This window comes from Lagenorhynchus albirostris, chromosome 1 (genome assembly GCF_949774975.1).
Source record: "Lagenorhynchus albirostris chromosome 1, mLagAlb1.1, whole genome shotgun sequence".
Lineage (NCBI taxonomy): Eukaryota > Metazoa > Chordata > Mammalia > Artiodactyla > Delphinidae > Lagenorhynchus > Lagenorhynchus albirostris.
In genome coordinates this window covers 62,716,842-62,744,331 of record NC_083095.1, presented here as the reverse complement: position 1 = coordinate 62,744,331, position 27,490 = coordinate 62,716,842, and the positions used below count along the sequence as shown (strand labels likewise).

Genomic DNA, 27,490 nt, shown 5'->3' with positions numbered 1-27,490 from the left:
TACAAAATCTTATATATACATATATATGGCAGCAATTAGAAAATGAAATTTAAAAATTATATCACATCACCAAAACCATTAAATAACTATGAGAAAAACCTAACAAAAGATATGCAAGACTTTTATATAGAAAATTATAAGACTTTATAAAAACTGTAAGACTAAACAAGTAAAGAAATATATCATTTCCATGAATTAGACAACCCGATTTTTTTTTTTTTTCCGGTTCGCGGATCTCTCACTGCTGCGGCCTCTCCTGCTGTGGAGCACAGGCTCCGGACGTGCAGGCCCAGCGGCCATGGCTCACGGGTCCAGCCGCGCCGTGGCATGTGGGATCCTCCCGGACCGGGGCACAAACCCGCGTCGCCTGCATCGGCAGGCGGACTCTCAACCACTGCGCCACCAGGGAAGCCCCCAATATTTTAAAGTTGTAAATTCTCCTAAATTCATCTGTAGAGTCAGTGCAATTCCAAATAAAATTGCAGCAGAAAATATTTACAACAAAACTAAGTGACAGTGTATGGGACGCAGAGATACGCTGTCCAAGGAAAGACTTCCTGCCCAGCTATGGGGAGCTCTCAGCTACTTCAGAATCTGCCTCAGCTGCAGAGAGTTGCTTTGCCTGTAATCACACATTTTCAGGGTAGCCCACATCCAATGACCAGATGAGATGAGGTTTAAACTTTTGGCCCTTTTGACGCAGCGTGGGACAATTCTGACAGGCAGTATTTGCTCCAGACACCCCCTGCTGGGTTGTTGGCAGCATTGTCAGACTTGCCTTGCAGTTCTTCATCTCCTTCTGCCCAGTCCCACTTCCTCTCATTCCTTTTATCTGTGTTGTTTCCTAATAAACATTTTGCCCTCTGAACTCCATCTCAGCAGATGCTTCTGGCAATCTCAACCTGAGATATAACATATCCCTATGAATTTCAAAATACAGGCAAGTAGGAAAAATACCAACTGTCATAGTATCTGCATAGGACCTGCATCTTCAGGGGGGAATGCAGTGGGAAGCAAAGCATTGTTTGACTGACTTGAGTAGAGGAGATCTTCAAAGTCACTTATAGGTATTTACTGAAAAGCCTGATGGGCCAAGTTGCAATCCATGAAAATGACATATCCCATCTGGGAGGGGTTTTCCTCACTCTAATAATGGGTTAGGCCAAGGGGACAATGGTAAGGTCTGCAGAGGATGGAAAATCTAGCCTTTGTGAATTCTCAAAACTGATCATCCAGGATTCTCTTCCTCGACCGCGACCCAGATGAGCAGGACAGGGATAACATAACAGATGAAGGAAACAGAAGGTCAAGATAGAAGTGGGAGATGGGGACAGACTGGAAATCTCAGAAAGTAAGCTGCTGTGTTTTTGAATACTACAAGAAAGCAACAGAAGAGGGAGCTCTATGAAGTTAGAAAAGCTGCCCTGAATTATGCCTCCATACAAAAGTGGATGGACCTAGACACTGTCATACAGAGTGAAGTAAGTCAGAAAGAGAAAAATAAGTATTGTATATTAACGAACATATGTGGAATCTAGAAAAAATGGTATAGATGATCTTATTTGCAAAGCATAAATAGAGACACAGACATAGGAGAACAAATGTATGGATACCAAGTTGTACAAATTAAATATATACAGCATTTTTCTATGTCAGTCATACCTCAATAAAGTAGTTAAAAAAGAAATAATTAGAAATAAAAGAAAAAATAATTTCACACAAACACTAAGCTAGAAGGAACACACGATAAATAAGTCTAACAGACAATGCTTGAAGAGAAATAGGTGAGACGAAGGAAAAATTTTTTTAATAAAAAAGAAATGAAAGAAAGAGAGAGATGAGAAGCACGCAATAGTCAGGATCTGAGAGAGGTTTTAGACCTGGAAGGGGGACATGGAGGGGCTCCAGGTGTGGTAGGTAAAGTTCTATTTCATGACCTGGGTGGTCTTTAACTCAATAATTGACTAAGCTATACATTTTTTGTGTGATTTTTCTGCATCTGTGTTTTATTTTACAATAAATACCTCACATCATTCACAAATGTCAGTTCCAGATTGATCATAGTTGTAGTTGTGTAAAACCTTCTACAGGACATAAAAAATAAAACTTCTAGATGAAAACAAAGAAGAATATCTTCATGAGGAAGCAAGGATTTTTAAGCAGGACACAAAAAGCACTAACTCTAAATGAAAAGATGGATAAAAATGCTTAAGTTAAAATTAAGGACTTTTGTTCAGCAGAAGATAACATTAAGAGAGTGAAAAGAAAGCCAGAGAGTGGGAGTATATACTTGCAATATATAAAGAACTCATCCAAATATGTAAAGAACTCATCCAAATTAATTTAAAAGTACTGTTAACCCAAGTAGAAAAATGGGCCAAAAAGACTTGAACAGGCACTTTATAAAAAGAATGTCTAAATGTCCAATAAACATATGAAAAGGTATTAACTCAATTAACCTCAGGTAAAGGGAAATTAATATCACACTGAGATACTACTTTGATAAAATGTTTCTACTTCTAGATGTTTACCATAACGACATGATGAGCTATACACGAGAATGTTCATTATAAGATTATTGTAATTTCAAAAAATTGAAAGCTATCAAGATGTCCTATTTAAGAAGATATGTTTTTGGTTAGTCTCCCTCCCTCTCCCCACCTCAAAAAAGGAATTTAAACACCTCTGTCCCTGACTATTGGTTAAAACATATAATGAAACATTCTAGAATAGTAAATAAATCTTACTTTTATTTATCATGCACATGTGGTTACATGCTTATTCATGGAATTCTGTTCCTAAGGAAGATATACACACATAAAGAATCAGTTAGTGAAAAATTAGATTATAACATCATGAGTTAGAAAAAGGATGTTTCCTCACTCTAGGGGAAGAACTTTTTTTTAAAACAATTGAAGTATAGTTGATTTACAATATTGTGTTAGTTTCAGGTGTACCACAAAGTGATTCAGTTATACATATATACACATATCTGTATATGTATATATATATATTTAGATTATTTTCCATAGTAGCTTATTGCAAGATATTGAATATAATTCCCTGTGCTATACAGTAAATCCTTGTTGTGTATCTATTTTATGTACAGTAGTTCATATCTGTTAATCCCATACTCCTAGTTTATCCCTCCCCACTTCTCTTTCTCCTTTGGTAACCAGAAGTTTGTTTTCTACGTCTGAGTCTGTTTCTGTTTTGTATATAGATTCATTTGTATTATATTTTAGGTTCTACGTATAAGTGATAACATATAGTATTTGTCTTTCTCTGATTTACCTTACTTAGTATGATAATCTCTAGATCTATCCATGTTGCTGCAAATGGCAATGTTTCATTATTTTTTATGGCTGAGTAATATTCCATTTTATATATAGACCACATCTTAAGCCAGTCATCTGTTGATGGGCACTTGGCTGGTTTCCGTGTCTTGGCTATTGTAAATAGTGCTGCTATGAACATAGGGGATGCATGTATCTTTTTGAATTAGAGTTTTCTCCAGCTATATGCCCAGGAATGGGATTTCTGGATCATATGGTAGCTCTATTTGTAGTTTTTTAAGGAACCTCCATACTGTTTTCCATAGTGGCTGCACCAATTTACATTCTAGGGGAAGAAATTTTAATGTTACCAAGCCAAGCTTTCCCCCACTACCCTCCTTGTGCACCTGGAATACTATATTGCCTAGCTTTCCAAGGACTTTGTTGCCACACTTATCTGGGTTAGAATACTCGCTAAGTGATCTTGGACAAGCTATTCAAACTCTCTGGGCTTCATCTTCTTCACCTGTAAAAGCAGGTATTATATATAATCTACCAAAGGTTTAATGTGAGTATTAACTAATTTCTTCCGAGAATCTGGCATCTAATAGTGCTCAGTAAATGTTAGCACTCTTATCACCTATGGTTTGACCCTTCAGTTTATCGTATTTAATATAGATTGTCTTATACTGTTCTCTGATTGTTTCACATATGCAGTGGTTAATCTTATGTGTTCACTTGGCTAGGCCACAGTACCAGATATTTGGTCAAACAGTATTCTAGATGGTTCTGTGAAGATATTTTTTAGATAAGATTAACATTTAAATCAGTAGGCTTTGATTAAGCAGATTACCCTCCATAATGTGGTGAGCCTCATCCAATCTGTTGAAGGCTTTAATTTTAAAAAGGCTGACCTGTCCAGGAGGAAAGGGAATTCTGCCAGCAGACGGCCTTTGGACTCAAGTTGCAACTCCTTCCTGGGTCTCCCGCCTGCTGGCTCACCCTGTAGAATCTCGGACTTTGCAGCCTCCACAATTCCGTGAGCCAGTTCCTTAAAATAAATCTCTCTCTCTCTATATATATACACATTTTATTGATTCTATTTCTCTGGAGAACGCTGATTAATACAACATATGATGTGTAATTTTTTAGTACTTCATTAAGAATACAGGACTTTAAAGGTGGGAACTGCATTCTTTTAAGTGTTTCCTGTACATATCAGCCACCTCCTCAGCTCTTTCCTATATCCAGTGTCTAGCCCATGATAGATTTTTGCTAACTGCTTATGAAATGAATGATTGAATGCACAAAAGAATGCTGTAGAGGGAGTCTGAAAGGAAAAGGGGTTCATTTAAATTAGGAAGTGTTATATATATATAATTGGCTCAAACCTTGGGGGTAGTTTTTAAAAAATTTTTCTTTTGATTTGTTACTAAATATAAGGAGAAAGTCTATGGCTCTATAGAGAGTATACTAATTAGAAGAGGGGGAGACTTTGTTTATTAGTTGGTATGTGGGCAGAGAACAGGTGCTTCACAGACTTGCATTGGATATAGAACGCATAGCAAGTATTGGAGTAGTTCTGTGTGGTCACCAGCCATGGGCCCCTTGAAAGATGCTCCCAAACCACAAGGACACAAATATAATATGGATAATATTATACCTATCTATTTATCTATCTATCTATCTTTCTGTATATCCATCCACCCACTCATCCATCCATCTGTCATAATTTTTTAAGTGACCAGAAGCAAAATATTTGAAAACTAGAAGGAGAAGAGAAAAAGAAAACCACTTCTTATACTGAATTTCCAATTTGAATTAAAAAACTGAGTTTAAAGTCTGTTATAAAGGATAAAAGTGATCAGATTACAAACTAGAAGGAATACAAATGAGGTTGAAAAGTGGCAGATGGGAATATGACAGAGAAAGCAAGCTGAAGCTTTTTGCCACTGAAGAGGCTCAGAGAAAAGGATAAAAACACAGCGAAAGTTGAAAGCTTTGAGCCACGGTGAGGAAGAGAGAACGCTCCAGAAACTGAGGCTATCCAAAAAGAGACTGGTTGTTTATAAAAGAATATCTGAAATGTCCCTTTTCCCTCTCTGGTCAAAAGCTACCCCCCAAAGCTACCCCATTTCTCTTACCAACCTCATGTCACAAATCAAACCACCCTTGGTTGTGACTAGGGGGCCTGGAAGGTGGTGATGCCTTCAGATTGAATCCATATGGTGTATTCTCCAACGATGGCCCTCCGTGGCTCTGGCAAAGGCCGCTCTTATTCTAGAGGCTGAGGACTTTTGAAGGGACAAACAGCTGAGGGGGAAGAGAAATAGCCTTTGTGCCAAGCCCTGAGCTAAGCACTTTGCATATAGAGTAAGAGTCTGGATGTGAGGGGCCTTATCTTCTGCTTTTCTGAAAACCTGCTTTCTTTTCCTCTCTTCTCAACCCCTGTCTCCCTTCCAAAAAACAGTTAATGAGCTGGTGCTATGCTCCTGGCATGGTTTATAGGTCACAGAGATGCATCAGTGACCAAGATAAAGTTCTGTACTCTTAAAGTATGAATTCTAGTGGGTGTGAAACAGGCAATAAACACGCATAAAATATAAAGTAATTTCAGATAGTGACAAGTGCTAGATAGAGAAGGACTGAGGGGTGCTGTTTATCAGGGTTAGGCAAGGAAGTCTTGACATTAATATTAAGACTTGAGTGATTAGAAGAAGGCAGCACACTGAGCTCTATGGGAACATGATTCCAAGGAGAGGGGACAGAGGCAAGAACAAATATGGCGTGTTTGAGGGACAGAAAGAAGAGTGAAGTGTCAGGAGCACAGTGAGTGAGGGAAAAGCGGCAAGAGGTGAGGTTGGAGAGGGACACAGAGGTCATGTCACGTGAGGCTTTGGGGGCCAAAGTAAAGAGTTTGGATTTTACTCTAATTGGAATAGAATGGCCAAGGGAAGCCATTTGCAGATTTTAAACAGGAGAGCGATATGATCTGATTTACGCATTCCATGTGTTGTTGACCCTTTCACTTGAACCCCGGCTAATAATTTTGAGCCTAGCAGTGCCATTAGGGAGCTTCAAATTACTCGCTCTAAATCAAATTGACCAGATGTGCTGTCATCCTTAGTCAAAAGTTGAAGTCAACGTAGCAGGAATCATCACAACTTAAAACTGAGCAAAAGATGTGAACAGACATTTCATAAGAGAAGATATATGAATGGCCAATAAGCACATAAAAATGTTTAACATTATTCAGGGAAATACAAATTAAAGTCATAGCGAGGTATCCCTGCACACAGACTAGAATGGCTAAGATTAAAGATTGACAATATTGAGCACTGGTAAAGATGTGAAGTAACTGGAACTCTCGTGTGTTGCTGACGGGACTACAAAATGGTACAGGCTCTTTGGAAATTTCTTGTAAAGTTAAACATTCACTTTGCTATATGATTCAGGAATGTGCACTTAGATATTTACCCAAGAGAGATGGAAGCATATGTCCACACAAAGACTTGTACATGAATGTTCATAGCAGCTTTATTCATAATAGCCAAAACTTGGAGACAACTCAACTATCCATCAACAGGTGAGTGGATAAAGAAATTGTGGTGTTATTCATTCAGTGAAATGCTACTTGGCAGTACAGAGGAATGAACTACCACTACAAATAGCATGGATGAATACAAAAGACATTGGCTTAACCAAATAAGCCAGACAAAAAGAGCACATATAATGTAAGACCCCACTTATATGAAATTCAAGAACAGACAATAATTCACCGTGACAGAAATGAGATCAGTGCTTGCCTGCGGCTTAGGGTGAGAGTATAAAGGAAACTTCTTTGAGGAAACTTTTTGGGATAATGGAGATATTCTATATCTTGTCTGGGGTGATGATTACATGGGTATATACATTTGTCTAAGCTCATCAAATTGCATATTTAAAATGGGTGCATTTTATTTATGTGTTAGTATATTCCCACTAAGGAGCCCTCACCTCTCACAAAAGCCTGTAACCAGGTTCTGTCAGGCCTTGACTCAGTGAGCACGTGGGGACCCAGAGTAGTCGATTCAGAGGCTCATCTTCGAACTCCTCTCCTCCCCTTTCCCACTTCCAGCTCATTCCCTAGAGCTCACTCTGTTCTCTAACCTGACCCTTGACTCTTGAGCCACAGAATTTCCTGCCTTGCTTGTACAGTTTACATCACTAGGCTCCATTAGGGTGACCCAGAGATCTCATCTTCTGGGAGCTACGGATTAATTTGGTCTAATCAGCATTTCTTTGGGCGCATATTGGCTAATTCACCCTCTTATACCCTATTGATAGGCTGTTTCTATCAGATTATTCTGAAAGACTTCCAGTAGTAATCTTCTCTTATTCTTAGTCTAGTTCCTATATTTTTCTGGAACTATCCAGATTATTATAGTTTCCTGTATTCATCAGTTATTGCTACATTGGTAGAAATACATGTGTATACTTTACAGACAGATATATCCTTATTAGAGGAAACAGAACACCCATAGATATGCTAAAAGTTAAACGTGCTACTGCAGAAAACGAAGAGAAGACTTTTCTCTATTGGTGCCCTAACTGTGGGGTGCCTAAAATTGGGTCTACCACTTGAATAAGTGGCTGAGTTAAATATTTTGGCTCGAATTTCATAACTTGTCACAGCAATCCCATTGGCTGTAGAGTGGTGGGTTGCCAAGAAGGCAATTCATTATCTCTCTGTCTCCCTGTGTGTTTAAATTTTGTTCTCTCTCCCTAAAGAGAGGTGATGCTATGGCTTACAACTAATATGCTCTTGCAGAGCTCTCCACACCAATTAGAAAAGTTCTGTGTTATGACACTCTTTGATAGGATGTTATGACACTCTTTGATAGAAAGCCATTGTCCCATTGAAGCGGAAACTTCATCAGAAGCACCGAGAATCAAGGGTATGCTTTAGACATGCCAAGTGGGAGGGGACTATCTGTGCTCACTGGGTCCATCAAACAAAGTACCTCCTACATAGGTCTTTCTATGCAATCTAGCTGGTTCCCTGCATTTACCTAGCCCCACCCTTATTTATTACACAGTTGGAGGGAAGCCAGTAATATAGCATTTCTTAACTCACTATTTGGAACTCTTACCTGTTTATTTAAAACTCTGAAAGCCCTCTTTTGTGAAGACAAAGTTGCCTGCAGTGTATCAGTGGGTAAAGAGGATGGGGTCACCTCTTGACTGGAATCATGCTTTTCTTTGGGAATGGGTGAGAGACATTGCCATAAACTATGTCACAACACTTTTTTAGAATCATGAATTTTAATATCTCCATCTCCAACTGTAATTTCCTCTTAAAAAGACTTGCCTATGGGGCTTCCCTGGTGGCACAGTGGTTGAGAGTCCGCCTGCCGATGCAGGGGACATGGGTTTGTGCCCTGGTCCGGGAAGATCCCACATACTGCAGAGTGGCTAGGCCCGTGAGCCATGGCCGTTGAGCCTGCGCGTCCGGAGACTGTGCTCCGCAACGGGAGAGGCCACAACAGTGAGAGGCCCGCATACCAAAAAAAAAAAAAAAAAGACTTGCCTAAGGTCTCATACCAGACTTCTCTGTCTGGAAAGTGGGAAGTTTAATTTCAGAGATGTGAAACCAAGTTTATATTTACTTGCCACCCAAGGTTCCTAGATACTCTTATGTTCCCTTTATGAGGGCTAAGAATTGCATAGATAACTCATTTCATCTTCTCTCTTTAGCTTTAATTAGAGCCAACTAAATTACAAATAGTAATGAAGAAACAAAACAACATCAAAGTGGAAATTTAAAACACTGCTTTTTCCTATTCTTGGACCGCTTCTGATCAAAACATCTACGACTGAGCATATGGGATATCTCATTAAGTAAGTGTAAAGTTTTATGGGAAAAAGATGTACAATTCAACCACCTAGAGTCTTGTATAGCTAGACATTCCTGACCTTGATATGATCACTCTCATCAGCATCTTTGAATCCAGACAGATTCCAATTAGACATATGGTGAAGAATTATGTTGAATTAGATGATAACTTTCAAAAGTGAATAAAAATGATTATGTTAATAGTGATGTCTTCTTGGAAAGTTTCCCAGTTTTTATTCAGGGAAGAATTGCTCTGATGTGTTTACCCGTGGTCCTTCCTGATCTTTATATTCTGGGTAGGATTACCTTTTAATTTTCGTATCCATCAATACCTGGCCATTATTTTGCCCCCACCTTTTGGGGGGGTCCAAAGTTTGAAATGTAAAAGTGTATCAGAAATTGATGAGGCAGTTGAGTAGAGCTCTCAGAAAGAAGACTGTCCGGTGGGTCAGGAAGACTGTATTCTAGTCTAAGCTCTATTATTTACCAGCCATGTGATCTTGGACAGATTACTTAATCTATGTCTTAGTTTTTTCGTCTTTTAAGTGGAGATGATTATGTCTACTTTAAATGGGTAATGTTGTATTACACAGAAACAGGCATAGACGAGATGCTGAATAAATTCTACATCCAAAAAAGTTAATGTCTGCAGGTCTAAATTTTCACAGGCTCTACAATAAGTCTAATAATTAATTAAAAATATGGTTTCATTTCTCAGAACCAGCAAATGGCAGAACATGAGGGTCATTGGGATAAAGATAATAGCAATAAATTCTGTAGGAGGCATTTGTTTTTAATCCTTAGACGGTTCCAAGATATTGGTGCTTATCTACATATTAGAGTTAAGGTACAAAGAAGGAAGAGGATGAAAAATGAATAAGGCAGGCTCTGGTGGCCCAGCGCCCTTGCGGCTTGTCGGGCGCGTGGGTCATGGCTGGCCCAGTGCGGGGCGAGGGGGCCCCAGGCCCTGGACCTGCTGCGGGCCCTGCCCCATGTGAGCCTGGCTAACCTGAGGCCAAACCCAGGCTCCAGGAAACCGGAAAGATGACCAAGAGGTCAGAGAAGAGGTAAAAAATGTGGCAGGGGCCACAAGGGAGAACGACAGAGAAGAACCCGGCCCTGGCTGGGCTTTGAGAGAGGCCACACTCCATTTTACCTTCGAATCTCAAAATATGGGTTTAATGAAGAACATAGCTTCAGACGCCAGTATCAGCCTTTGACTCTCAACAGGCTGCAGTATCTTTTTGATTTGGGTCGAGTTTATCCTACACAACCTATTGACTTAACCCAACTTGTCGATGGGAGAGGTGTGACCTTCCAGCCATCTAAAAGGGATTATGGTGTCCAGCTGATAGAGGAGGGTGATGACACCTTTAAGGCGAAAGTTAACATTGAAGTACAGCTGGCTTCAGAGCTGGCCATCGTTGCAATCGAGAAGAATGGGGGTGTTGTCACGACGGCCTTCTATGACCCACGAAGCCTGGAAATTCTGTGAAAACCTATTGCATTCTTTCTCCATGGACAACCCATTCCCAAGCGAATGCTCACCTCCAAGGCACTGGTACCCTACTACACTGATGCAAGGAATCGTGGTTGCTTGGCGGATCCTGCTGAATTTCCTGAAGCAAGACTGGAGCTCGCCAAGAAGTACGGTTATATTTTACCTGATATCACGAAAGACGAACTCTTCAAAATGCTCAGTACTCAAAAAGATCCAAGGCAGATTTTCTTTGGTCTTGCTCCCAGGTGGGTAGTGAATATGGCAGATAAGGAAATCCTCAAACCTACGGACGAGAATCTCCTCAAGTACTACAGCTCCTGAGTTCCTGCCAAGATAACAGATGGTAAAAGAGCTCCAGAAAGGGACTGAAACACACGTGTTTCCCATGGCATTTGCTTAATTTGTAATTCTGCAGATGTTGATGTTTTCTGTGTAATCATCTCTCTCTTTTTTATCTAAATTAAAAACACAGTAAGCAAGGACTGTGTAGAGGATCTGGTGGATCTGTGTGCTTCTGTCTCAGAGATCTAAGCTCCCTGGTTCTCTGCCCAAGGAAGAGTGTAACTCTTAGACAATTTCCAGTTGAGTTTTCCATCATCCTTCCATCCAGGTCTTGTCTTATTGTTGCAAATCAGAATGAACGCACAGGTGGGATGAGATTGCTTTGTCAGCTGCCTGGTCAAGGTCAGAGGGCTGCTAATGAGCTGGTGAGCTTCTTACTGGGTAGCCGCGAGGAAGCGCTGCTACCCAGCGTCAAGACAGTAAGCCTTCAGCTTGGGATGATTAAGATGTGGGATGTGAGTTGAAGGTTTAAGACTGGTGAGTAGCTTCTAAGTAGTTCAATATTTGCTAGTAAAATTGAGACCAAAATTCCAAGGGAATTCATTTTCTCAACTCAGAGTAGATAAAAATGTTCAAGCCAGTAACATTTTTTTCCTTGAGGAAGGTAAATGTTCTAATTCTAATTGATAAGATTTTACTTATTTCATAGACTTTGGAAACCTTTGTTTTTCAGTCATTTTAAATGCTTTCGAAAAAATGGTCAATGATCATATAAGCCTTAAAAACAATTGGTCATGTGAAAATTAAACTCAGTTAATTTAAAAGGTTCAGCAGTCAGTAAGCTCATTTAGCTTTGCAAAAATCTGTTGTATTGAAACCACAGTGAAAGCTTAATTTATCCTGATGCAATTAAATCTTGAATAATTCATGATAATTCTTCAACAGGAGAAATAAAATGATTCCTGCTTGTTTATTTTATGAAATTAAAAGAAAATGAATAGGGCATATTCCTGCCTTCTGAGAACTTACAGTCTCAGGTCCACCATTAGCACAATAAGAAATCTTTTGTATTGATGAATCAGTTGTATGCTATTTGAGTTTCTCAGCTTCAGTAAGAATTGTTAACTTATTTGAAATTGTTTGAAACTTATTTAGAATTTGTGGTAGTTTAAATATATACTGAAAATTATAAGATGTTAATTTAAAAATTGAAGAACACACAAACAAATGGAAAGATATTGTGCTCATGGATTGGAAAAGTTAATTTTGCTAAAATGTCCATACTACCCAAAGCAATCTACAGATTCAGTGTGATCCCTATCAAAATACCCATGCCCATGGCTTTGTCACAGAGATAGGAAAGAGAATCCTAAAGTTTGTATGGAGCCACCAAAGGCCCCAAATAGCCAAAACAATCTTGAAAAATAAGAATAAAGCTGGAGGCATCATTGCCTATATTGTTAATATTGAACTACATTACGAAGCTATGGTAATAAAAACAGTATGGTATTGGTGTAAAGACAGACACATAAATCAAAGGGACAGAACAGAGAGCTTCCAAATAAACCTATGTATATATGTGGTCAACTAATTTACAGCAAAGGAGCCAAGAATGTACAAATGGGAAAGGACAGTCTCTTCAATAAATGGTATTGGGAAAACTGGACAGCCACATGCAAAAGAATGAAACTGGACTCCTATCTTGACACCATACACAAAAATTAACTTAAAATAGATTAAAGAATTGATGTAGGAAATGAAGCCATAAGTCTCCTAGAAGAAAACGTAGGTGGTAAGCTCCTTGATATTCATCTTGGTGATGAGTTTTTTGAATCTGACTCCAAAAGCAAAGGCAACAAAAGCAAAAATAAACAAGTGGGACTATACCAAACTAAAAAGTTTTGCCACAGTAAAGGAAACTGTCAACAAAATGAAAAGACAACCTACTGAATGGGAGAAAATATTTTCAAATCATATATCTGATAAAGGGTTAATATCCAAAACTTATAAAGAACTCACGCAACTCAATAACAAAAACCCCAAACAACTCAATTAAAAAATGGGCAGAATATCTGAATAGACATTTTCCCGAAGAAGACATACAGATGGCCAACAGGTACATGAAAAGATCTCAACATCACTAATCATCAGGGAAATACAAGTCAAAACCACAGTGAGATATTGCCTCATACCTGTTAGAATAGCTTTTATCAACAAGACAAGAGATAAGAAGTGTTGGCAAGAATTTGGAGAAAAGGGATCCCTTTTACACCATTGGTGGGAATGTAAATTGGTGCAGCACTATGGAAAACAGCATAGAGGTTCCTCAAAAAATTAACAATAGAACTACCATATGATCCAGAATTTCCACTTTTGAGTATTTACCTGAAGGAACGAAAACACTAACTTGAAACGATTTGTGAAACCCCCATGTTCATTGCAGCATTGCTTACAGTAGCCAAGATATGGAAACAACCTAAGTGTCCACTGATGAATGAATGGATAAAGAAAATATGGAATATATATACAGTAGAATATTATTCAGCCATAAAAAGTAATGAAATCTTACCATTTGCAACTATGTGGGTGAACTTTGAGGATATTAAGCTAAGTGAATTAAGTCAGACAGAAAAGGACAAGTACCACATGATCTTACTTATGTGTGGAATCAAAAGAAAAAACTGAGCTAATAGATACAGAGAACAGATTGGTAGTTAGCAGAGGCAGTGTGTGGGGAGTAGGAGAAATGAGTGAAGGCAGTCAAAAGGTACAAACTTCCAGTTACAAAATAAGTAAGTCATGGGGATGCAATGTACAGCATGGTGACTATAGTTAATAATACTGCTTTGCATATTTGATAGTTGCTAAGAGATTTGATCTAAAAAGTTCTCATGACAAGAAAAAAAGTTTGTGATTATGTATGGTGACAGATGTTAACCAGCCTCATTGTGGTCCATGGCAAGCAGCTTTATGATTAAGGAGATGACTCAGAAGCTGCACATATTCTTCTCACATCTCATTGGCCTGAACTTAGTTATGTTGCTACTTCTAGCTGTAAGGGAGGCTGGGAAATGTACTGTCTAGATGAGTGGCTGGAGATTCTATTACGTAAAGAAAGAGAGACTGGACACTAGCTAATAATTAGCAGTCTCTGCCATATTCACTTACTCTTTCAACAATTTTAGTTCATATGTGACCACTGGTCTTTTATTCATGCTGTCATTGGCAACATAGGGACATGACTGATAATCCCAAGCTGCAGTTGAACCAAGACAAGAATACAAGAATGTTACTGATTCTTGGAATTATTTTCTTATATGTCACTGTATCTATCTATCTATCTACCTATCTACCTATCATCCATCTATCAATCTATCATCTGTCTATCTGCCTCATTTGTCCTGTGGATACATGTTTGTCTGAAATTCTGATATAAGAACCTCTTGGTTTTGGTTAGATTCAGTTTTGTCAACGAATGTATATATTTTATTGGGAAAGTAACTGCATGCTAATGAATGAGTAGGAGTTAACCAAGAGTAGAAATAATTATAAAGCACCTGTCAAAAGTGAAGTGCTATAGAAATGCTAAATAATGACACTAATAAAAAACTGATTGTCGTGACTTCAAAGGAAGTGTTAAGTTGGAGTGTTTTGACGTGTATGGCATTTGAATGATCTAAATAGGTGTTTAGATACTCACATGAGAGACTGTTCTAGCCACTCAAGGGAAATAAGAGTCTGTTCTACCCACTCAATATTTTGATGCTTCCGTTAGAATTTTCTCATATTTATATATTATTATTTTAAAAGTAAGGATTGTGTTGTCTTAATTAAACTCACATAAGGAAAGGACATTGCCTAACAAAAATGTGACATTCTTAGACTGCCTTGCTTTGTATCTTAAGTTCCTGGAGCACCTTAAGCTCATAAATGCCTCTGATATGCTCCAGTGCCCCTGAATCTATGGCATAACCAGACGCGCAAGTCAGGACTGCAAATAGATGGTGAATTCTTGTTAGAGTTAGTGCTTTGGGTTAGGTAACTTCCTTGTTTTAAAGATGTATCTTCAAATATTTATTAGATACAGGAGCCTTCTCCAAAGGCAATAATCTGGTGATTAGAATGTTAAGTGAAAGAGAAATGGATGGGTTATATTGCTTGTGTCAGTATTTCTTTTTTTTTTAAGTTCTTAGTTTATTAATCTTCTCATGAAAAACCTGTACAATCACCACAGAAGTATCAGTAGTTTTAAAACAAGAAAAGATAAGTACTTTACATTGTAAACTCCTAAGTGTTTGAGATATCCTCAAGCTCAACCCCACCCTACTCATGCATGATCTTGTTTAAAATATTAATTCCAAAGTGAAACCTCTGGCTCTGGATTCAGAGTTGAGTTCAAATCTATCCTGTGGTCTTGGTTCACAGTGTGATCTTCTTTCATACCTCCATTTCTTCACTGGTTAAATGGGTGTCGGAATAACAATAGCAACCTTCTTAATAGGATTGTGAGAATTAAATGAGAAAATGCACATGAAGTGCTTGCCATAGTGCCTAGAATATGACAAATGCTCAGTAAGTGTTAGGGATGGTTGTCTGCTTTTCTCATTTGCTCAGATATTACATGAGAGTAGCCTTCACAATCTTTTCTGTGGGTGATTTCAAATCTCACATTTTCTGATGTTTCATAGAAATATTCTTTCATGATATGGCAGTATGGCTTAGTGGTTGAGCTAAAAAAAATTCTAGCTCCACAAATCAATCTCTAGCTGTGTACTTGGGTGAGTTGGTTAACCTTTCCATTCTTGAGTTTTTTCATTTGTAAAACAGAGATAATAATAGTACCTACCTCAGAGGGTTCTTGTGAAAACTAAAGGGTACGTAAAGTACTTAACCCAATGTCTGGCACATAATAAATGTTCAACAAATATTACATCTCACTCATTTTAAAGCTTAAAATGGTTATTTATTTATTTATTTATTTGGTAAAACGAATAGTTATTTTGGGTGTCTGGTTTTACCACTTTGAACACTGTAGATTTCCCCACTTTAAGAATGTTTTTTTCAGTGCCTTGTGGTCTTCAAAGTGGGTTCTCAATTGTACATGTTAGGACAGAGTGTGCTGTCATGAACAGATGAAAGGAAAACAACCCCAAACTGAGAATTTAACTTTCTAACTTTCCAGTTACATGCTTAGTTCTAACACCCACGCTCAGATTTCTTACAATAGATGCCAGTGAATACATCTGGGAGTTTTATTATCTTTTCTCCTTTTTCAACTTCCTAATAAAGTGAACAGATGGTAGACAACTGGGGTCAGAGGTGAAGAGAACTGGTGCTACAATGATTAATTTCCTCTCCCAGAGGACTTCTGGGCATTTTCCTAGCGTCCCAGCTGGTTACTTGCAGTTTTGATGGGGAGGCCTGAGGGCTGAAGAAGAGGGAGCAGGAAAGGGAGTCGTTGTGTCTGGCTGCTCCCTCAAAACCACCTGGAGCAGATACAATACCGGTGAGGTTGTGAACAGAAGCTCTGCCCTGAGAACCCACACCTAGTGGGCTGCAGTGCTGAACTTCTGTGTGGCTCTGTGGGAGCTTCAAAGGCAGAACGTGTATCTTACTAGATTTGGTTTATCTTGCGTTTAACACTGGCGTGATAGCTGCTTAACAGTTATTTATTAGCCTAATACCTGAAAGTAAAGAATACCTCTCAATAATCTTTGTTAAATTTGATTTAGTTTAGGTGTTGCTAGTGATGGGTGATCATACTCTTTGTCTACTTTATACTCAATAATTTTGTAAACTAAAACAAGGTTAATATGTACTAAAGAAACCCGTGAAAAATCCTTTTGTGAAAATTGATTAATCCTTGCCTACTGTGTACTTTGTAAATTTCTCTCTTCCTAAAGTAATAGAGAAGCACGAATCTAAAATAAAATGCTACAGAACAAGCATAACAGCCTGGGGAATCTGAAGTCACCACTTCTTCAATTTTAAAATGTAGATCTGTCTACTTACCACTTTCTTCTTTCAAGATTTCCTGCCACCAAATGTTAAATTAAAACATCTCTATGGGTAATTGAAAAAGCAGATATGAAAGCACTATAGACTCTTCAGAATGGAAGTGTTACATTTCACTCTTCTGTTATTATTTAGAAGTGTTTGCTTAATTCCTTGTGGAGCCAGATCTCTGAGGTAGAAATTTTAAGGTTTTCCCCTTGGGGCAGAGGTGTAAGGGGTGAGGCAAGGGGGTAAAATTTTGGGGTTTCTTTCAGAAGTTGTGCAGAGAGCGTTCTCAGATCAGCTGTCCCCTGGCTTTGCTCTCATTGGCTGTGAATATTGGGATGGGGGTTAGCCTTTTCCTGCAGTTACCGCTGAACCAGAGCATGGACATGGTAAAGAACCAGGCATGACACATTGGATATGACTCCAAGAGAGCCCTGGGGCTCACCCCTTGACCCACCTTTATCTTTCAGCAAAAGGAGGAAAATGAGTCCTTTCCAGAGCTCGTTCAGGGCTCCATGGTGCTGGGCTCAGGCAGGATGCAGCCACTGAAGTGTAGTGCATTTTAAAATACTCTTTCTGGGAAACGAAAACATGATTTTGAAGTAGTCTTAGTATTGAAATGCAGCAGTCTGCTTCTGTTCAAAGCAAGACTAGCTTTAGACTCACTGGTGCAGAAGGGTTCTCAAGGCGAAGAGGCTCAGAAACAGCAGGAATGGGATCTTCAGAAAGGTATCGCTCATCCTACAAAACAAATTGCTCTAATTAAAAAAAATGCATCACATTAGCAAGAGTAGCTCAGTTGGTAATGTGGTGGTAGAAGCAAGTTGTAAAAAGCCTCCATAGAAATATCTGCTATATATTGGATATATAAATATCCAGTTTATACAATAATATGCTGTTTTGAGTTATGATGAAAAGGATTGGAAATTGATGGTCAGTGGCCTCCAACACTTCTGGCATTCCCTACTCCTTTCATTCTCCTCTCCCAGGAATAGAAATCTTGGAAAAATTTCTCTTCCATTCTCCTTTTCATCCTCCTGTCTGAGTACTTGGCTGCAATAAGGAGAGCTGCTTTAAGACATTAATTTTTGAAAATCAACTTTTGTCTGTTTCAGCCATCACTCACAAATTCCTATGAAATTTAGAATACTTAAGATTTATTAATTTGTGCCTTTGTGGGAAATTCTGTGGCCTTAGTAATGAAAGAAAACCACCAAAAAGAAAAAAATTACACTTACTGACATATACACAATATTTAAGGTCATAAACCTTTGTGTCTACCTAGAAGTGCTCTCCCCCATTTTCATTAATGTTTTTCTTCTTGTTTTTGTTTGAACCCATTTGCATGGATTGAAATATTTTGCCATCTGTTTTTAGAAATGCTAAAATTCAGACAATTTTAATTGAAGCATATTGCTTATTTGTGTAGGGAATTTTCATCTGTTTCATAATAGATGGGAAACACCAAAAGCAAAATGCTAGATTGAAGCAAAGTATACATGTTTGGAGATTATAAATCTCTGTAGATCCTTGGAAGTATTATTCCAAACTTATGTAGGGACGAATTTTTTTATATCAGTGTTTCTCTAAGTTTACTGTGCATACAAATCAGCTGGGGGCTTGTTAAAATGCAATTCTAATTCAGTAAGTCTTGGGCAAGACCCAAGATTATATATTTCTAACAAGCTCCCAGGTGCTGCTGATGCTTCTGGAACACAGACACTTTGAAGAGCAAAAGCAGCCATACACATTTGCATTTTAGTTTCTTTGGTTCCAGTTGTATGATTCTACTGGTTGGTGGAACTCAAAGTTAACTTTATTTAGCAGGATTTAAGTTATAATAAAAGTTGCCATTTTAGCAATGAGTTGACAATGATCAACCTCCCTTTTCTTAAAGGAAGAAAAGCTGAGCTCCACAGATTAATTCTCAACTGGTGCTCATCTCTGGGCCCTCAGACCCCTCTTGTGGTTTTCTAATGGGTTCTTTAGGGCTTCTTCTGCGTCTCCTAGTCATATGGAATTAAACTTTCCATCTTAGGTATCAGTTAGAAATGGCTTTAAAAATTTTTTTATTTTAAATGTAATTCATTTAATTACATGAATTAAATAAAATATTTCCTTATCATTCAGCTGTTACCAAATTCCCTGAAGACTATACAGTAATTTGGGGCCTAGGACATGAGAGCTACTCCCCAAACTTCTGGCTGATTACAACTCATAAATAAATATCTAAGTTAAATAATGATAAAATAATCAAAATTTCTTACATTTAGTTGTTTAAATGTTGTTCCTTCCATTAGACCATAAATTCTTTGAGAGCAGGGTCTATGTATGTTTTGTCTTTGTAAAACTGTGGTTGATGATAGGGGTTTTAGAGTTGGTGTACCATAAATGGTTGATGAAGTAAATTCAAATATCCAGTTAATATCAAGATTTGAATATAATAAGGTCTCTAAACATGATAACAGCCATTCGTGGGGAAGCCTTGAGTTCATTTTCTTCTTAGGACTTGAGGTTCCTCAGACGTGTCTGTTGCTGACCCCACGTTGCTCCCTGAATCTTCATTTCCCCTCTCTTAAAATGATGAGAAAACATTTTTCATTAGCCAGGAATGGTAAGAGTAAGCATAGGTTTGAGTGTTTCGTGATTCTACCAGTCTGCTTTGCTGGACATGAGGGCACTCATGGCACATACAAAACATCCTGAGAAAGTGTAAGACACCCTCACCCACTGGCAAAGACAATGTTTCATGTTCTTTATACTGTCTTTTTTCACCATCCAGAAAGGTTACATGTTCTAGCCTCCTTTGTAGGTAGATTTGGGACCATATGACTAAGTTTTGTAAAATAGAATATTGGTCAATATGATGTACACTATTTTAGACTTGATCTTTAAAAACATCCTGCATCAACTGCTAGTCTTCTTTTCCTATTCTTTGGTGGCCTTGGAAGTCACATGCTCCAAATTGTGTAGCCACAAGATGGAAGCAGCCTGGATCCTCAAACTTGAAGAGTAGTTGGCCAAGAGGTCCACATGACCCACATTGAACTGCACTGTGAATGAGAAATAAGCCTTGTGTTAAGCCACTGAGATTTTTGCACTTGTTTTTCCATTGACCAGCATTAATCATTCTGACTAATATGCCTCCTGACACTAGTGAAAGACTTTCTAGTCTGGGGAAGGGATGAGGGATGAGAGAGGACATAAAGTGAGAGAGAAACATTGGTGTGCTTGAGAGATGGGGGACTAGGCATGAAGATAGCATGGGAAGAGCAGAAGTCTGTGTCCAGAGTCAGTCCAGCCTCTACCTGTAGGAGAACTTCACCTTCCCATCACCAAGAGCGATGTTTATTGTTGGTGCTACTGGCATAGGATGAAGGTTTTCTTTACACGGTAGGCAGTAAGTCCCCTATTGACTGGGCTTGACACTCATCTCTGTTTGAAGACTTTGCTTGGTTCCTGTAGAGCTCAAGTTCATTCCTCTCTCTTCCTTCCTCCATTCCCATATACATGAGGTTCTTGAACTTTCATAAACAAAATAACATGAAGATGGGTCCCTGACTATCCAATAGGGTGACAGTGGAATGGAAGAAAAAGATCTCATTGGTATACTTGGAAAAAGCTATACAAACTAGTTCAAAAGCAAAAGAGTGAGAAAAAGCATAACACTGTTATAAAATAGCTAACATTAAATGGTGTTTACCATGAGTCTGGCACTGTGCCAAAGGCTAGACCCATACCATCTCATTTAATCATCACTATACCCATACAAGGTAGTTACTATTATTATTTTTATTTAATATAAGAGTAAACTAAGGCACAGAGAGGGTAAATGAATTGTCTTGATCCCATAGCTGGTAAACAAAAGAACCAGAAGGGGTTCCCATTGCTTTTAAGGTAAAGACCAAATACCTTGATGTGCCTTACAGAATCCTATATTATCTGGTTCTGGTCTGTGGACCCACCCTACTACTGAAACCAGATATACTGATCTCCTTTTAACTTTTCAGTGGTATAATGCTTTTCCCCACACTAGTATTTTATTTTATTTTTACTAGTACCATCTACTCATCCTTCAAATTTTAGCTCAAAAGTCACTTACTAGGGGAATTCTTCTCTGACCAACTCCCAATCTGAAATTCTGTCAAGTTCCCCTGCCCTCTATGCTCCTAGCACTTTGTGCTTTTCCCTCGTGGCACTATCAGAAATGTTTATTTGTATTATACTTGGAATATTGTCTATCTTTTTTGGAATGTTATCTCTGTGAGGCAAGGACTAGGACTGGTTAGCTCATTATTTCTGCTGGGCACATAGTAAGCTCACAGAAAATGTTAAGAGAACAAATAAAATGAATGACCCTCAGATTTTAAATTAGTCCCTAGAACAAATATTGATAGAAGATGGGATGAGAGCAGAAGAGTAAGTGAAGAATATTGCTATTTGGAAAGAACTATGAAAAGCATATTACTTACTAGTATTAGCAGTTTCATTGTATTGAAAAGAGAATTTTGCTTTTTTATTCTTTTCACAGTTTGCAACGACGGGTACTCTTGATATTTTTTAAGATAATATTATTTTATAAGATAATTTGGAGATTTTCAATCTCTTGGGTGACTCTGAATTTATAAAGTGTCCTTGAATTTATAAAAATATTGGGCATTGTATGTAGATTGATTAAATGACATGCCTTTACATACATACACTGCTATTTAAAAGATATATGTTGATGCTGTTGTAAATGATATAATTTATTTAAAAGCATTAACAAATTCATAGTAACTTTTTATAATAATTTATTTTCTTTAATCAGCAGATACTAAACTTACCTTCACTATAATAATTGTAAACATTCTAAATATTAAAAAATGGCCTTCACACTTAGTGGTGAAAACTTCTAGATTAGAGAGAGCTAAATCTTCCAATGCTATTATAAACCTGTTTTTAAATGTTATTAAAACAGAAGTTATCTGTAGGTGTCAGTGTTCCAGTTTTATATTGTATTTTTACATTCCTCATGGAAATTGGTTTTTTAAATCAAGGCTAGCTCCAAAATTGTGTTTGATTTTCCTTTTGTGAGATATCACTTCAGTTGTTGTTTGTTCATTCTCTTCTTAGCTTTCTTTTGGTATAGGGAGTAGTCAGAGACCAATTACTAAAGGTAAGAATTGATAATTAAGGGAGGTTATGAATTAATTTGACTTCTTACGAAATTAGGAGAATATTGTCATGCTATGAAAAATTTGTATTCATTTGATTGTATTATCAGTCATTAAGAAAAGTGAAAAAGTGTCTTTCCAATGAATCAAATTTCATACACTATCACTTCAATCCATCCTATCCATGCATGTCTCCAAAATAATTTTCCTAGACCTCTGATTTTAACTTTTTTTCTGCTTAAAAATCTCCAATGGCTCCTACTGCCTATGGTTTATAGCCCAAATATTTTATCTTAATATGCTATATTCTCCCCAATCTGACTCCAATTTACTCTTCTATTCTTATTCCTCAATATGTCCCCACAAACCTGCTGTAGTGTGGAGGTTCAGCATGTGGTTTAGAGCAAGAAAAACTTGGGTCAAATCCTGGTTGTACCAACACTTGCTACCACGCACTGAGCTGAGTGTCAAATTATGTGTCATGTGTAAACCCCATGGCAGTTCTGTGAGAGGCATTAGTATTACCAGTTTGCAGGTGAGAAAACCAAGGCTTAAAGGAGTTAGGTGGCTGGTCCAACACCACACTTATATCAAGTAAATGGGCTGGAGAATGAGACAGAGTTTCAGTTGCTGAAAATAGTCGACACGTTGATTTTTAAATAAACTTGAAGCATAAATGATATTTTTGAGCATATTTGATTTTGAAAACAAATCCAAATCTATATAAAAGAGAGAATTCAAATAGAAACATAGAATTTATTAAGAGGAAATAAATTTATTTCCACACTTATCATAGGATTTTTCAGAAATAAAGCCTGACAATTATGGTAGAAGAGTAACGTTGACAGTTAGCAAGGTGTGGGGAAAGAGCACCGAGTAGAACTCAGAAACAACTTTGGACCCCCTGTGACTGGGCATAACGCTCAGCTTCTCTGAGCCTTAGATTTCCATATTCTAAAATGTGTGCCACAAGAGTCTTCTTTATGACCTCACAAGATTATTTTGAGGATATGTGAAAATACTAGAAAATGTATTAAGTGCTGTGCAAGTATAAGATATTATCTTCTATTCAAGATGTGACTTTTTTCTATATCGATAGAGGATAAAATCATACTATTTCCAGCATGGGACTAAACCTTGATTATAGGAATACTTTTCTCAGACCATAATATTTTTTCTACATAATTATATAGATATTTGAATTTAGTTTTCTTTTCCATTAATACAAACAACTCAATTTTGACTGTTGAGTACATTAATGAGTTGATTCAGATAATGATAATAATGGTCAGCTGATGAATATTAATAAGCAACTTGTTCATGAGTTTTTAAAATATATCCAGGAAAACTTTAACCACTTGCAAAAATGTCATTGGCTTTTCTCTTTTCCCCTCTTTATCAATGCCCTTCCTCACTATTCCCCAGCTCCCGAGCTAAGGGACTATGAGCAGACAAATCAACATTCCCTTCTGAACAGCAAAGCAATTGGTTGGTGTATAGGGGATTCCAAAATTCACAGATCCTGCTTCTTCTAGTTTCTCTTTTTTATCTTGAGTATGTGTGACTTAGCCTGATTGTAGCATGTAAAGTCAAAATTGTACTCATATGGGAAAAAAATGAAGAATTTAAATCATTAGTTTTTGCATGGAGAAAGTAAAAGAAAACAATATAAAAAGTACCATTTCCATAAGCACTACACATTGCTTTGCTTTTGCATTTGGGATGGATTTTGTGAAACCAAATCAGTCACTAGTGTTTAGTCCTAATATGATGTGGCACATAATAAACAGTACCAAAGACGTGAAATACAAGAAAAATGATTCACAAAATACAAAACATTTATTCCAAGTACCTATTAAGATAAATGAGGAGCAATAAATGAAAATAAATGGATAATCCATGAGTTTTCTTTTATGCTCATACTTGGAATAGTTTCATATATTTAGAAAAGAATAAAAGATATGAATACTCTTCATGAAACTGAGCCAAAGCATTGGAGAACTTTATACTGTAAAATCATTTTCAAGCAGAAATGTTTATGTCCTGGATTTCAAGATGAACACTTAAATGTTTGTTTCAGGACTTCCCTGGCAGTCCAGTGGTTAAGACTCCATGCTTCCCCTGCAGGAGGCACAGGTTCATCCCTGGTTGGGGAATTAAGATCGCACATACTGGGCAGCACAGACAAAAAAAAAAAAAAGTTTTTTTCAACAAATCCTTTCAATGCTGATGTAAAACTATAAGCTCAAAATTGTGTGGAAAGGTTTTTAAGACCGAATGTATTTCTTCTTTTGAAGACACACATACACACACACACACACTCTCTCTCTCTCTCTCTCTCTCTCTCTCTCTCTCTCTCTCTCTCTCTCTCTCTCTCTCTCTCTCTCACACACACACACACACACACACACACACACACACACACACACACACACTTAAAATGAAAAGACCTGGGCTCATTTTAGGGTTTTGTTTTATTCAGTATACCTTCTTCCAACTCCACTGTTCCTCTTCTTCCAAGTTGTTGAGATAAATGCTTTATCAGAATAAAGGTTTCCTTCCCCTTTGAAAGTCTTATTTCAGATTAGTTGGTACCAATTAAGAATGTACTATTCACTTTCTAGCATTGGTATGCTGGTGGGTTCATACCCATCTGCTGAAGTTGTAGAATATACTTGACCAAAGTTGCAGTTAGGCAAGAGGTGAAGAAAAATGGATAAGGGATCTCCTCCCAGAGTTTAAAATCAGGCCCTAATCAAGGAATCTCCCCTTCTTGCAGGATGTAGGGCATAGGGGCGTGGGGAATGGTTTCACAGTTTTTTACCTGTAGGGTTTTAAGAATTGCTATGGACCAGAGAATGCTATGTATCTCCTCTTATTTCCAATTTTAAAGTGGTAACATTTTTGTATCATGTCTTTGCTCCCCTTTTGAATATTAGGTGTGCTGGAAGCAAAGAACTTGTCTTTTTAGTCATAGGTTACCAGCCCAAGGGGAAGATTGAATACCACCTGGAGATCCTGAATGTTGAGCTGGATTCAGCAACGGGCTGGGACTTTGATTTTCTTCCTTGGGTGGGGTGTTTTAAGTGTGGAAAAAAGAATGAAATATTTCAGTGACAAAAAGGTACAGAAAATTTCTACCCATTCACCATACTGTTTTTTCTTTCTGGAGACAAACAAAGTCTACATTTCTCTGTCTCCATTTTTCTCAGCAGAAGGGAGGCATTCTTCAAATGGTTGGGGAACATAAACTGAGTCCTGGCCAATGATATGAGGGCGGAAGTTATATAGACCACTTTCAGGTATGACATTTTACAAAAAGATCAAAGATGTAGTTATGGTTATGAGTGAAATGAGTAAACTTATTTCATCCTTTCTCTCCCACTGAATAGAATTTTAAAACCTGGGCAGAATGCATGAAAGATTCTGAAAAGTATATAGCAGCAGGTGAACTGGAACAACATAGAATTTGAAGTACAATCCAATTGGTGGTGAATTTACCACATTTTCCCCCTCTGGTATACCCTGACCTCAATTCAGTGTTTCACGCCTGGAAACCTAGAATTGAGCACTATAGCTCAGACAGAGGGAGTTCCAGGAGAAGTCTTGGCTTGAGGCCTGGAAAAGAAAAGTTCTAATGCTCAGTAAGAATATAGATATGCCATAATTCCTGTTTTCTGATCTTTTCCTCTTTTCTTCATTCTTTTATTCCCTAGTCCACCTAGGTAATTCTAATTTAATAATGATACAGGTAAGGTAAAAGTAAAAAGATGGGAAAAGATGCACCATGAAAGCACTTATAAAACGAAAGTTGGAATGGCTATATTAATATCAAAGTGAGCAAAAGAAATTTCCAGTGATAAAGAGGGATATTATATATGTTAAAATGATCAATTTACCAAGAATACATACAAATACTAAGTGTATATGTAACTAATAGTGGAATTCTATGATACATGAAGCAAAAACTGACAGAAATGGAAGGAGAAAGAGACAAATTCACAATTATATTTGGAGATTTAACACTCCTCTTTCAGTCATAGTTATAATGAATACATGGAAAATGAGTAAGGGTATGGAAGAAATGAGGAATGCTATCACCCAACTGGCTCTAACTGACATTTATAGAACATGCCACTCAACAGCAGCAGAATACAGATTCTTTTCAAGTGCATCTGGAACATTCAACAAGATAGGCTATATCCTAGATCGTAAAACAAATTGAAAAGAACTGAAATGAAACAAATTAAGTTCTGAGGCTATGATAGAATCAAACTAGAAATTAATAACAAAGCTAATTAGGAAAATTGTTAAATACTTGGAATTTAATAATCTAATTTCTAAATAATTAATAGGTCAAAGAGGGAGTCTCAGAGGAAATTAAGAAATATTTTGAGGCAAGTAAAAGTAAAAATACAAACTATGGGATGAAGCTAAAGCAGTGCTTAGAGGGAAAATTATAACATTAAATGTGTATATACATATTAAAAAAAGAGAAAGGTCTCAAATCAAGAACTTAAGCTTCTAACTTAAGACACTAGAGAAAGAGCAAATTAAACTCAAATCAGAAGGAAGGAAATTATAAAGACAAGAGCAGATAAAAAATAAAATTGAAAACAACAAATAATAGAGAAAATCAAGGAAACTGAAAGCTGATTCTTTGAAAAGATCAGTAGAATCCACAAAACGCTAGCAAGACTGCCAAACAAAAAAGAGAAAAGGCTCAAATTACTAATATCAGGAATAAAAGAAGGGACATCACTATGGACCCTGCAAACATTAAAAGGAAAATAAAGGAATACAACAAACAAATCTACTCACATAAATTCAACAAATTAGAAGAAATGGAACAATTCTTGAAAATAGCAAATTCCCCAAACTTACCCCAGCTAAATAGATAACCTCTATAGTTCCATAAATATTAAAGAAATTGAATTTGTAGTTTAAATCTTCTGAAAAAGAAATCTCCAAGTCCAGTTGGTTTCACTGGCAGCTGGCAAATTCTATGAACCATTTAAAAAAGAATTTGCACTAATTCTCACAATCTCTTTCAGAAAAATAGAGGAAAATGGAATACTTTCAAACTTATTTTATTAGGTCAACAGTATACTAATAGCAAAATCAGACAAAGACATTACCAAAAAAACCTACAGATCAATATCTCTCATGAGCATACCTGCAAAAAATCCTTAAGAAAAAATTAGCAAGTTGAATTCAGCAATATGCAAAAAGAAGCATACACCAGAACCAAGTGGTATTAATCCTGAGAATGCAAGTTTGGTTCAATATTTGGAAATCAATCAGTGTAATTCACCTTATTAACAATCTCAAGAAGAAAATCCACAAAATCATATCAATTGAGGAAGTAAAACATTTGGGAAAATATAACATTTATTTATGA

At 37.3% G+C, this 27,490-nt stretch overlaps 1 long non-coding RNA gene and 1 pseudogene across 1 annotated transcript in view; both read left to right on the top strand.

Annotated features, from left to right (window-relative positions):
• The window catches only part of LOC132516996 (uncharacterized), a 285,768-nt gene that overhangs the window by 41,870 nt on the left and 216,408 nt on the right, over positions 1-27,490 (top strand). The gene's annotated exons all lie outside the window — the stretch shown is intronic.
• LOC132530495 (large ribosomal subunit protein uL15m-like) lies at positions 10,081-11,014 on the top strand (annotated as a pseudogene).